Genomic DNA, 11,701 nt, shown 5'->3' with positions numbered 1-11,701 from the left:
TTGCAGGTTCGATCCCCGTAAGTGACAGCAGCATATTCCTACATTGCAGAAGGTGGGACCAGATGATCCTCAGGGTCCAACTATGAGTCTATGTTTCTTAAAGCCAGGTGAACAGATGCATTTTCAGAATTCACTGAAAGCTGTCTAATGAAAGGGCCAGATGTTCCTCTGTGGCGAGGGAGTTCCACAATTTAGGGGCTGCCCCATTTAATGCTCTCTCCCGGGCCACCCACCACCACCCCATTAGCTTCTGAGGGTGATGGAACTACCAAGGGGGCACCTTCCAACAAACTTAGTATCTGAGAGGGTCTGTAGGAAAGGAAGTGGTATCTCAGGTATTGGGGACATGAATCATTTAGAGCTTAAAACACTAACATGAACCCCCTGAACTGGGCCTGGAAATGAACTGGCAACCAGTTTAGCTGTTTAGGGATTGCATAAGATCTGAAAAGAACCCCAGCCAGCAGTCTGACCCACTACTAATGGTGAGGGAAAAAATTTAGGTAAAGATACAGGCAGATTTGACTATCTTATTCAGAGTTAGGTACAACTAAGCCAGACTGGCATTAAGATCAGACTGCACAGTGAAATGCACAACTAGATTCTGTGCAGTTTTTGGTGAGGAAATTTATATATTTATTTATTTATTTATTTACAAAATACAGGTGTTATTAACAAATAGTTTGCATAATAAAAGCAATTAATCAAAGAACGGATTTCCATTTTTCTTAATGGCACATCTAACGCTGAAAGTCAAATCATATTTCAATAACATAATAATCAATTTAGAACATGAGCCCTTATCCATAAATGGCTATAACACTCTAAAATGTGTCCTTAAAGATTGCCCCAAGGAATATGTGGTATTGCCCCAAAGAAAATTATTAGCCTATTTAATTTATCCTTGTCAGCAGTGAAAAATTGCTGCACATGATTACTTTATATTGAGTTTATCCTGGAAAGTATGAAAGCCTCCTCTACCTTCCCCTTCCAGCATCATAATTTAGGCAGAAAATGGGGTAGGGCAACATATTTTGCTTCTGCACAATATTCTTGGGTCCCTAGATGTTGTTGGACTAAACCCTGACCGTTGGCAAAATTGGCTGGGGACAATGGGTATGATGGTCGAACCAGATATGGGGACCCAAGGTTGAAGAGCACTGTCTACCTGCTTGAAAAGGTGAACGGGCAACCAATCCTGAAGTGTGTGGCAACATGACTTAAACAGCAATATGCTGGGCTACACATTCAGTGCCTGTGTTAAAGTAAGCAAGCTACATGCCTCAGAGCTAATCTGGCAATCCACATGCATGGGGCACCACAGCATGAAAGCAATAACAACTCCAGAAAGACTTTGGCAAAGAAACTGGGCTTTTATGGTCTCTCAGGTCAGGGGGAACCAGCTTGTTGAACTTAGATTACCAGACAAATTGGATTAGAGGTAGGGAGTCTACCCATCACTAATGCTTCACTGGTGCTGTTTCCAGAGATGATTTTGGCTGTCAGGGCAACGCTTTGAGACAGGGAACTGCACTAGCCAAGAGCTTGTGAGTACCATTTGTTGAATGACTTAATAAATGTATTCCACCCTCCGTCAAAAGGCCACAGGGTGGTTTGCAACACGGTAACACAATAACAATTAACATCACATAAATACATGACATGATAGACTTAAAATACAGAGAACGAAAACAGTAATATACAGTGATACCTCGGTTTAAGAACAGCCCTGTTTACGAACTATTCAGTTTACGAGCTCCGCAAAACCGGAAGTAGTGTCCCGGTTTGCGAACTCTACCTCAGTGTAAAAATGGAAGCCGAATGGTGGAAGTGCACCGGTGGTGGGAGGCCTCATTAGGGAAAGCGCGCCTCAGTTTAAGAACAGCTTCAGTTTAAGAACGGACTTCTGGAATGGATTAAGTTCGTAAACCGAGGTACCACTGTAAATGATTGTCATTGTTGTATTTTGAATCATTTAAATGTTTTTCTTTTATTCGAGGGTGATATAACATATTTAAAATAAATAAATACATAAATAAATAATAGCAAAACAATAATAATATCATAGCAAAAGAATACAAATAATAGCACTGTTATGTGTAAGGTAAAAAGGTAAATGACCCCTGAATGGTTGAGTCCAGTCAAAGGTGACTATGGGGTGTGGCGCTCATCTTGCTTCAGGCTGAGGGAGCTGGTGTTTGTCCACAGACAACTTTCTGCATCATAAGGCCAGCATGACTGAACCACTTCTGGGGCAACAGAACACAGTGATAGAAGCCAGAGCACATGGAAATGCTGTTTACCTTCCCACCACAGCAGTATCTATTTATCTACTTGCACTGGCATTCTTTCAAACTGCTAGGTTGGCAGAAGCTGGAACACAGAAACGGGAGCTCACCCTGTCATGTGGATTTGAACTGCTGACCTTCTGATCAGCAAGCCAAAGAGGCTCAGTGTTTTAGACCACAGCACCACCTTATGAATAGAAAAACATATACAGGAATGAAATATATAGGAATCAAAAGGTTACAAATAAGCAAGACTGAGTTGAATGAGCATTACCTGTGGTTGATTCGGATTTGTCATTGCTGAAAACAATCTTCAGTCACAATAACCGATCCAGCAGTTCTGCTGTTATTCACAAACACTGACGATTGCCTTATTTCCCCAGGATTTGTCTGTTTCTATTTCTTCCTGTGACAGGGACAGAGGAAGATGTCTTCTGCTAAGGCAGACCATTGCTCCATCCAGCTCATTATTGCCTACACTAGCCTCCCCCAACCTGGTGATCTGCAGATATTTTGCACTACAAGCCCCATCAGGCCTGAGCCTTGGCCATGATGACTGGGAATGATGGGAATTGCAGTCCAGCAAATGGTGGAGGGCACCCCATTGGCTATACTTGGTCTGCACTGGCTATCATTGGCTATGGAAGTTTTCAGACTGGGGTATTTCTCAGCCATACCAGGAGATATCAGAGATTTGGGTTGGCATCTTGTAGATGTAAAGCATGTGTTCTGCATCTGAGTTATAGCGCTTCCTTCATTCTCATAATCATTATTAGTCTCAGATTTTTAAAAAAGGAATATAGGAAGCTGCCTTATATTGAGTCAGATTATTGATCCATCAAGCTCAATATTGTCTATATTGCCTTTTAAATTGGGAGTGGGGGGTGATTTTTGTTTGTTACGATGTTGTGTATTCGGTGTTTTTATATTACAAGCTTTGGATGAAGGGCAGTATAGAAATATAACAAACAAACAAATAAAACATGTGTCCAGAATTTCAGAAAAAGGGTCTCTCTCATTCTTTTCTGGAGATGTCAGGGGTTGAATTGACATCTGTGTGCAAAAGAGATGCTTCTCCACTGAATTACGGCCCTTCCCTATTCATTTATTTTTACCAATCTTGTCTTCCAGGATCTATGGTAATGAAATTCAAACTGATGGGCCCTCTTGTTTCCACCTATTTTCAGAGCAATGGCTGCTGACCTGTTACTCCTGAGTCATAAATCAGAATTCTTCCAGTTCCATGGTCTGCTTAGTTTTTAATTTCTCATTAGTGAGGTTTTTCATGGATCTGAATTGTTGCCGCATTAAATAATATCCAGTGGTTTCAAAAGAACCTCTCCCCCCTCAGTTAAGATCATGTGCTGAATATAAATTGTTGTTAAGGGCTGCTTCACAATTCAGGCTTTCGACCATAAATTTATTAAAACTTGGTATGCAGATGTCCTTTTGTCCTAGTGCCACCACACACTAAATACTCCTTGCTCTCTCCATCAGAGGCATGACAAGGCAATTTTGCAACTTAGTGTTATCATGTAAGGTTATTAGAAGGGCTGGACTATTTGAGCCCTCACTTTACTGTATTTGCAAGAACAAAGAACAATTTGAAATCTAATCATGCATCACATTGACTATAACAGCTTTGTTTAGATGTTTGGCTTTAAATTCACAGAAGGGAAGTGGCACAGCGGAATAATAGCGTGGGAGGGAAGCCAACTGTGGTACAACGTAGGTAGCCCAGCCCTAAGGGGCTCTTTTATTTATAGCAATGAAAAGCACAACACTGGTTTATGGAGCTGAAACTTAATTAGGATCCTGTATAGAGGTAGGTTCATTCAAACCATTCCAATTCTAGGTTCCAAACTAGAGCCTGGTGTAGTCATGCTGGCCGAGAAGGCCCAGGGCTAATGTTGACAACCACCAGGATGCCATGCTGAGGCCATCACTGCCCCTTCCACCACCTCATATCCCACCTTGCTCACCAGGGCCACATAAGTGAAACAAAGGTTAAAAACAGAGCATTATTTGGGAATTCTGCTGTTCAGTATCTCTTCAGCATTTGACCATTTAGGGAAATGCACTGTAGCCCTCCCAAACTCATGTGGCACTTATTATTGATCTGATGTGAGATCTTTTCTATTCTACTTAATTCAAGAGGGTTCTGGAAGCTTCTCTGTGTGAAAGAAACAAGCAGAAGGTTCATGATGTTTGGGTTATTCCTTCAGAGAGGCTGCGTACAGCTGGCTTAAGCTGGTTCTCTTATCTCTTCTGTCAAGGTCATGCTGACTATGAAAGTAGGGCCAGAAGAAGCCTGGGTTTCTCTTTCTCTTGCTAGCTCTTTTCCTTCTGGTGTGGTTTTCTGTACAGTATATGTATAGTGTTAAGGTTTAAACTTATTGTAAGTTAATGTAAGTTTAAATTAAGTCTGCTGCAACTGGATTTCTTACGGACAGTGCCAATCCTGAATATATTTGATTTGTGACCATTATGCTCATTTGCCTTCAGTAGCAGCAAAGCTCTGCTGGATGAAATATTAATTGCCTCTGGTCTATTTTTTGGGAATCCTACAACGTGTTTAAGTTTTTACTCTGCTAATTATACATTGGAATCTGCTCTGGATCAATATTGAGTAGAATTTCCAAGACACTTCTTGAGCAGTAGCAGCAGTCACCCCTTTTATAGTATGGGAAAAAAACCAGTGTTTGGGAACAATAAACTTTTATAGTGTAGCTCATCAGCAGAATGATCCAGAACAGGATGTTGCTGCATACCTGACTTCCCAATGCCAAGTATTGGTGCTGGTTGCTGAGAAGTGGGGAGTTTGTGCTAGTATCAATCTTTGCTGAAACTTAGAACAGTGATTTGCTCACTTACTAGAGCAAAAGTTTGACAGCGTGCCACCAGCCTATGTTCCAATGGCAGTCATCAGGGCAATTCTGGGTTCTGAGCATTGTAAAAGAAATGTTTTAAATAAAGCAAGGGGCACAGGGCATTCAATAAGTAACATCCAAATGCACCATTCAAAAAACCAACCAACCATGAGGCTTCTAGATTTCTGTCATGACAACAGAAACAGAATGAACAATAAGAATTTCCAGAATGAGTGTGAGCCAACACACAACTTCTTTCAAGTGCATAGTTCAGTTTATATATTGCTCAAAGTATATATATCTGACCAAGGCAGAGCTGCAGAGGCCTGCTGCCCTTATTGATTTTGCACTTGCTATCACCCAGATGGTAAAGGTAATTTTAAAAGTTCAATAAATGATGGAGCGGGCAATGAAACATCTCTTGCCTAGCTTACAAGCAGCATTCTAACAAATTCTAACATCAAATCTTTTTGTTCTTAAGCATATTGCTTTCACATAATGGTTATTCAATTTTTTCTCATATCATTATTTATTTTTAAGAATATCAGAAGTAGTAATTCGTTGGCTGTAATGGTTTTTTTTTTACATTTTGGAAGCGGAAGTACTTGTACAGCAGGAGTGGGGGACTGGATCTGACAGGCAGGCCTAATCCTTAGGTGACTGATGGGAGCGACCCACTTGCCAATCCCCTAACATTAAAATAATGTCAGGTGACCTGTTTTTGCCCACGTAGATTATCAGTAGATAGTTGGAACTTGCAACAAGTACAAACATATCCATTTAGGCCTCCTCCATTTGAATGGGAACCCTAAATGGCCAGGGGTCCACTTATTATGGAAGAGGACAAAGCAAATATGCACAAAAGGTTCCACTGCCATGTCAGTACTTGGCCAGAAGCTGGTAAATGGGTGAACTTGGGTTGGGGAAGTTTCAAAAGGGTTGACTTGTCCAGACCCTAGACTTGGTCACCAAGAGTGTGGACATTGGCATTCCCTTATCTAAATGCCTCAGATTCACAGACGTTCTTGAGTTGCATCTATAGACGGAGCATGGGGTCTCATTCATCCCCTGCATCATATATATTACCAACCTTCCCATACTGAGCAGGAAGATCTCTTAGGGGTTTGTCAACACGTTCAGCTGAATGCTGTTACAACCACTACCACCACGCAACAATCAGAATAGGTTCCTGATTGTGGGGAGCAATGCCCCTTCAGATCATCCTGATCCTTGTGGGAAAGTCAGGAAGAAACATGTCCCTGCTCCACCTCCATAGCTTCAATTTTAGAATGCCTGACTAGAGCTATGACAATTCACATCCCTGGCTTATAAAGATATATCATTTAGTAGGAGAGAAGCATTCTTCCTCTTGTCTCACATCACCAGAAGCTGCCAGCATGGGCTTAGTGCGGCAGGGTTGGAGAACTGTCTACTCAATGAAGCTTGATTTTGGTGAAGAATTTATGCTATATATTACACTCTCCAAACAAATGATGAGATTTTCAAATTGAGTCTGTGAATGGCCTCTGCAAGATCAACTAAATTCGGGATAAGCTTACAATAATAGAGACAAAGCTCTCTAAATCCCTGAATGCACCTAGCCCTGATGAGAGTTAGCCATTTTATGCTGTCTGGATTTATCTTGAATCAGGAAAAATCCCTCTACACTAATTAAATGTCCCCAATAAATTTCTTCATTCCGAAGCCATCCGTTCACTTTTCACATTTTAGTCTAAACCAAAGAACTCCCGCTGATTAAAAGAAAAACGAGTTTTGTGCAAGGCACATTGCAAAATGCACCATGAAATTGTATTCATTAATACAGAAAGCTGTGGCAGACACTTGACTTTCATTTTGTAACATCCATTGATTCAGTTGTCAGTGTCCTTCTTGTTGCATATTTCTTAATCTAACCTCATCTCCATCTACAGATCAATCATTCACTCACCACGATTTGGACTTCTGCAAAGTATTTTTCATTTTCCTAAGTCCATAGATTCTTAAAACTCCCTCTCTACTTTCCAAGATTCTCATACATCTGTGAGGGTTCATGACAGTCACTTGACTACTCTGTGGACACACAGCTTCCTATCCATAGATTGCTGCCACTGCTACTAGTCACAAAATAAATAATGTACATTCAGAAAAATCCTCTGTGAAATTGTAGTTTTTAGTTTTCTCCTTGGGCAAAACATTTTGAGAAAAAGCAAAAGAGATTTGATCAGACTAGTAACAATTCTCAGGACCAGGTTCAAGTCAACTTGCACAATATTAGATACAATCTTTCATTGGTGGTTATCCATATCATACCCTCAAAAATTCCTCAGATGAAAATAGGGAGATTTTTCACTCCCCAGCCAACTGACCCTCCTTGACCCCCTCCCCATTTTTGTCGTTTTCCCACCCACAGAGCATTTTCATTCATAAGATTGCAGATATCTATTGCAAACAGTTAAGCATCTTTTAGAGTTCTTCCAATTTTTTGATACATCCATATGATGCTTTTAATATTCATTGTGACTATAAAATCATTCACAGGTTTGGAGTACCTATATTAGTCTCTGGTCCATTATACTAACCACAGTAATATTTCTGCAGTAATATTAATGCAACTTGAAATCTGGGATTCCTAATTCACCCTCCTTCCATGACCTTATTTCTGCTGTCATTGCTATTCTGTTTCCTAAACCCTTTCCCATATAAAATCATGTATTAATTTCCTATTCATATACCTCTCTCTAGAACACGCTACCAGGAAATGCTGAATGGGTTATGGAGGAAGCAAAGGTCAATGGACTCTCTCATCTTTTGACTCACCCACTTCTGAGACCTCCCTTCATACACTTATGAACCCCTCACATATTGCCCTAGCACTGAACAGGGTTTGTATTCCCCTCTCATAAATTTTATAGGTTATATTAAACTGGCGTCAATGCTGTAATCATTTATATACCCAAGTTGTGAGATGCTATATGGCCTAATTAGCTATTGCATCCCTAAGGCCTCTGTGAAATCTGCAAGGCTCCACTATCAGATCTGAAATTTTAATTCCCAAATATCCTAAAGTTATGTAAATCCTTCTGATTGTTTTTCATTTCCCCTATAGAATATAATAGCAACTGCAGTATAATTACAAAAGCAGATCTTTGTTCCATTGCTGGAGATGTAAAAGAAGAAGTTGCAACTATGATGCACATGCTAGTAAAATTTTGTGAGCAGACACAGAACAGGCTGGGAAGGCAGCTGAACAGCTAAAATAAAATGAAAATACTGCTCTTCACAGTTATGCTCAGGAGATGGATGGGTGATGACTGCTGTCAGCCCCGGGCTGGCATTAATGTATGCTTCTTTCATTGAGCATTCTGAAAACCAGGTCTATCAGAGGTCAAGGTGGAAGGTTGGACTGGAAACTAGGTCTTCTTGCTGAAGTTTCCTCTCATCTCTCAATATAACAAAGTAGTATAGGCATTGTTGGGTAGATGACTACTGAATATATGTATGTATGTATGTTATTGTTTGATTACTGCCGTTTTTAAAATTTAAAAAGTGCCAAAAAGGAACCCAAGGAACCATCCTTTGCAGCTCAAAATGTGCATACCACAGACTGTGGCCCAGTTCACACAGGTAGAAGATGCGATGAAGTGATAAAAGTATTGCTGGACTCTTATCAGTTGATGGCAGGTGAGGATTTGCATAATTGAATGCAAGGGTGGAATAACCCTGCAAGCCCAAAATGAACATATTGGGAAGAATACTGAACTCTTCTGCGCTGGAATATTTTTATACAGAAGAGCGTCAGTCATAATCCCCATTATGATCCCCATTACATTGGTACCTCGGGTTATGAACTTAATTCGTTCCAGAGGTCCGTTCTTAACCCAAAACCATTCTTAACCTGAGGTACCACTTTAGCTAATGGGGCCTCTTGCTGCTGCTGTGCCGCCGGCGCACGATTTCCGTTCTCATCCTGTGGCAAAGTTTGTAACCCGAGGTACCACTGTACTTTTTCTTTGTTCAGTGGGAAGGTGTGCTGCTGCCAGAGTATCCAAAGACCCCACAGATGGAGGCTGGATCAGGGCACCACTCCTGCTTCATAGTTGATGGTGACTACAGTCAGCTGGGACTTCTCTTGCCCATTCTCATCTAGCGCAGAAATCAGCATCATTTTCTTCCCACCACTATAATATTAGATCAAAATAAAACTTGATTCCTTGCCAGTTGTGGTTTTCTCTCCACTCCATCTCAACTAAATCATAACAACATATTGTGCTTGACTTTATTTATTGAGTTTATATCCCGACCTTCCTGCCGAAGGAGCTCAGGGAGGTGGCAAACACATCTACGATTTAGAACAAAACAAAAGCATTCTAAAACAGTTAAAATGTGTTTTGTGTGTGTGGTTTTTTTTAAAGAGCTAGTTAAAAACATTCTTTAAAAAACGGTTCCAATGAGAAACATCGTCTCGTGATCTCAGGGGTGCCAGGAGCAGTATTCATCAGTCATGAAATGCCTGGGTAGCCAGGAATGTTTTCAGATTCCTCCTGAAAAGTAATCTCTGCTAAAGTCCCGTTTGGGACCAGACACCTGCTCAGGACCAGACACCTCTCAGGCCTGCTATTTTCAATGTCAGAACTTCCAGTGGTGCAAAGGACAGTTATTCTTCCAACATAAATATCAGGCACAGGGATCCAATGTGAAGCGTGATCACAGCAATAGACTGAACTGCAATCTGAACTAAAGCAATTATTTTGGCCTTTGATTTTGTCCCAGTGTCCCTGCCTCTGCCACTGCACATCTCAAGAACACACCATTCCCCTTGAGCTTTGAAGGGGCTCTGTGAGTCCCTAGTGAGCACCTTCCCAGGGTGTCAGCACACAGCCTGGCACTCTGTTGTAACAGGGTGAACTTGGATCCATGGATGGACCAACAGATGGACAGATAACTGCACCGAGTGCATGAGCAGCTTACAGTTGCTGGCTGGCTGGCAGAGAATAATGCATCCAAAGGAGCTTTCCACCCATCTGTCTTTAACAAAACTAGATGATGAAATTCGGGATCCGGTTGCTTTGATTTTTCCACAGGCTATTCAATAGGATAATAAGAAAGCTGATCCCCAAAAAGCCATTTATAGATTGTAACAAATCCACCAGTAATGTGGGTATTTGTTTCTTCTGAACTTGTTGGCTCAAAAAGTATTTTACCTCCCTTTTTCCGATTTATGACAAGAGGTTATTGTGCTTGAATGAACCTAATAGCATCGCCAATCCATTGTCCCGTTGAAAGCAATGAAATAAGATTAGTATGGCTCAGCTCAGCTCAGTTCAGTGGGTTGGGGTTTCTCACACTTTTCAGTTGTGGAAAATATGTTTACATATTTTTTTTTAATGGCCTGAAAAAATGTTCAAAAGTGATGCATAAGAAGTTGCCATATAGTGAATCTGGCCACTGTTCTGTGTAGTATTGTCTAAGCTGGTATCAGCTTTCCAGGGTTTTGGATGGGAGTTTTTCCTTACCCGACCTAGAGATGCTGGCAATTGGCCATGGGATCAGCTGTAGACATCACAAAGGCTCTACCACCAAGCTACCCTTTTAGAAAACCTTTCTTGTACTTGTAGAACACAGTTTAAAATGTAGTGGTGTGGGCATATTATCTGCTGAAAGCAAAGGCAAACATTTGCCAACCCCCCTGTGCCCTACTGCATTCTCTCTTGACCCATACCCATCCTAGCTGGTCTATGCAATCCTTGGAGGTTGACTAGGTGGATGTAGGTGTGGCTAACACTTTATGGCATGATGTGGTGCTCTGTGCTGCCTTGAAGGAGCATGTGACATCAAAATGTATGGCTTAAAAGAGGATTGGAAACTTCATGAAGGTTAAGGCTATTGATGGCTACTAGCCACAATGACTATGTTCTGCTTGCCCTGTTGGAATAGAGTTCTGGTCTAGATGGATCTTTGGTCTGACCCAGCAAGCTCTTCTTATGTTCTTATCTGTCCTTCTTCTTCTTCTTCTTTCGTGATCATTGTAGCCGAGGAAGACTGTCTTCCATAAACACAATGAGTCCTTAAGTGACTGTGGAGTCCAATTCTGGATCCACACATCCTTCTACAGTGGGGGCATTGGTTTCCGGGTGGGAGTTGATCACAATGTGGATTTGCCAAGCATGCCTTCCTCTTAGCATGTTTCTCCTTGCGTCCTGAGTTTGAGTGTCTTCAAAGCTCATGACACCTTTGGTAAAGGCTGTTCTCCAATTGGAGCGCTTGCAGGCAAGTGTTTCCCAATTATTGGTGTTTATACTACATTTTTTTTTAGATTTGCCTTGAGACAGTCTTTAAACCTCTTTTGTTGACCACCAGCATTATGCTTTCCATTTTTAGGTTCGGAGTAGAGGAGTTGCTTTGGAAGATGATAATCAGGCATCTGCACAACATGACCAGTCCAACGAAGTTGATGTTGAAGAACCATTGCTTCAACAATGGTGATCTTTGCTTCTTCCAGTACACTGGTGTTAGTTCGCATGTCTTCCCAAGTGATGTGTACAA

General features: G+C 41.2%; 1 long non-coding RNA gene across 1 annotated transcript in view; it reads left to right on the top strand.

Moving 5' to 3' along the window:
• Positions 1–1,716: 1,716 nt before the first annotated feature.
• LOC310757488 overlaps positions 1,717–11,701 on the top strand; it is a 518,472-nt gene continuing 508,487 nt past the window's right edge. The window contains exon 1 of the long non-coding RNA XR_014545260.1: positions 1,717–1,934. This is a non-coding gene — a long non-coding RNA (uncharacterized lncRNA). The remainder of the gene's footprint in view (positions 1,935–11,701) is intronic.

This window comes from Podarcis filfolensis (assembly GCF_964270895.1).
Source record: "Podarcis filfolensis genome assembly, chromosome: 2".
Classification (NCBI taxonomy): Eukaryota; Metazoa; Chordata; class Lepidosauria; order Squamata; family Lacertidae; genus Podarcis; species Podarcis filfolensis.
Note: the sequence above shows the minus strand (reverse complement) of the source record. Positions and strands in the feature narration are given on the sequence as shown.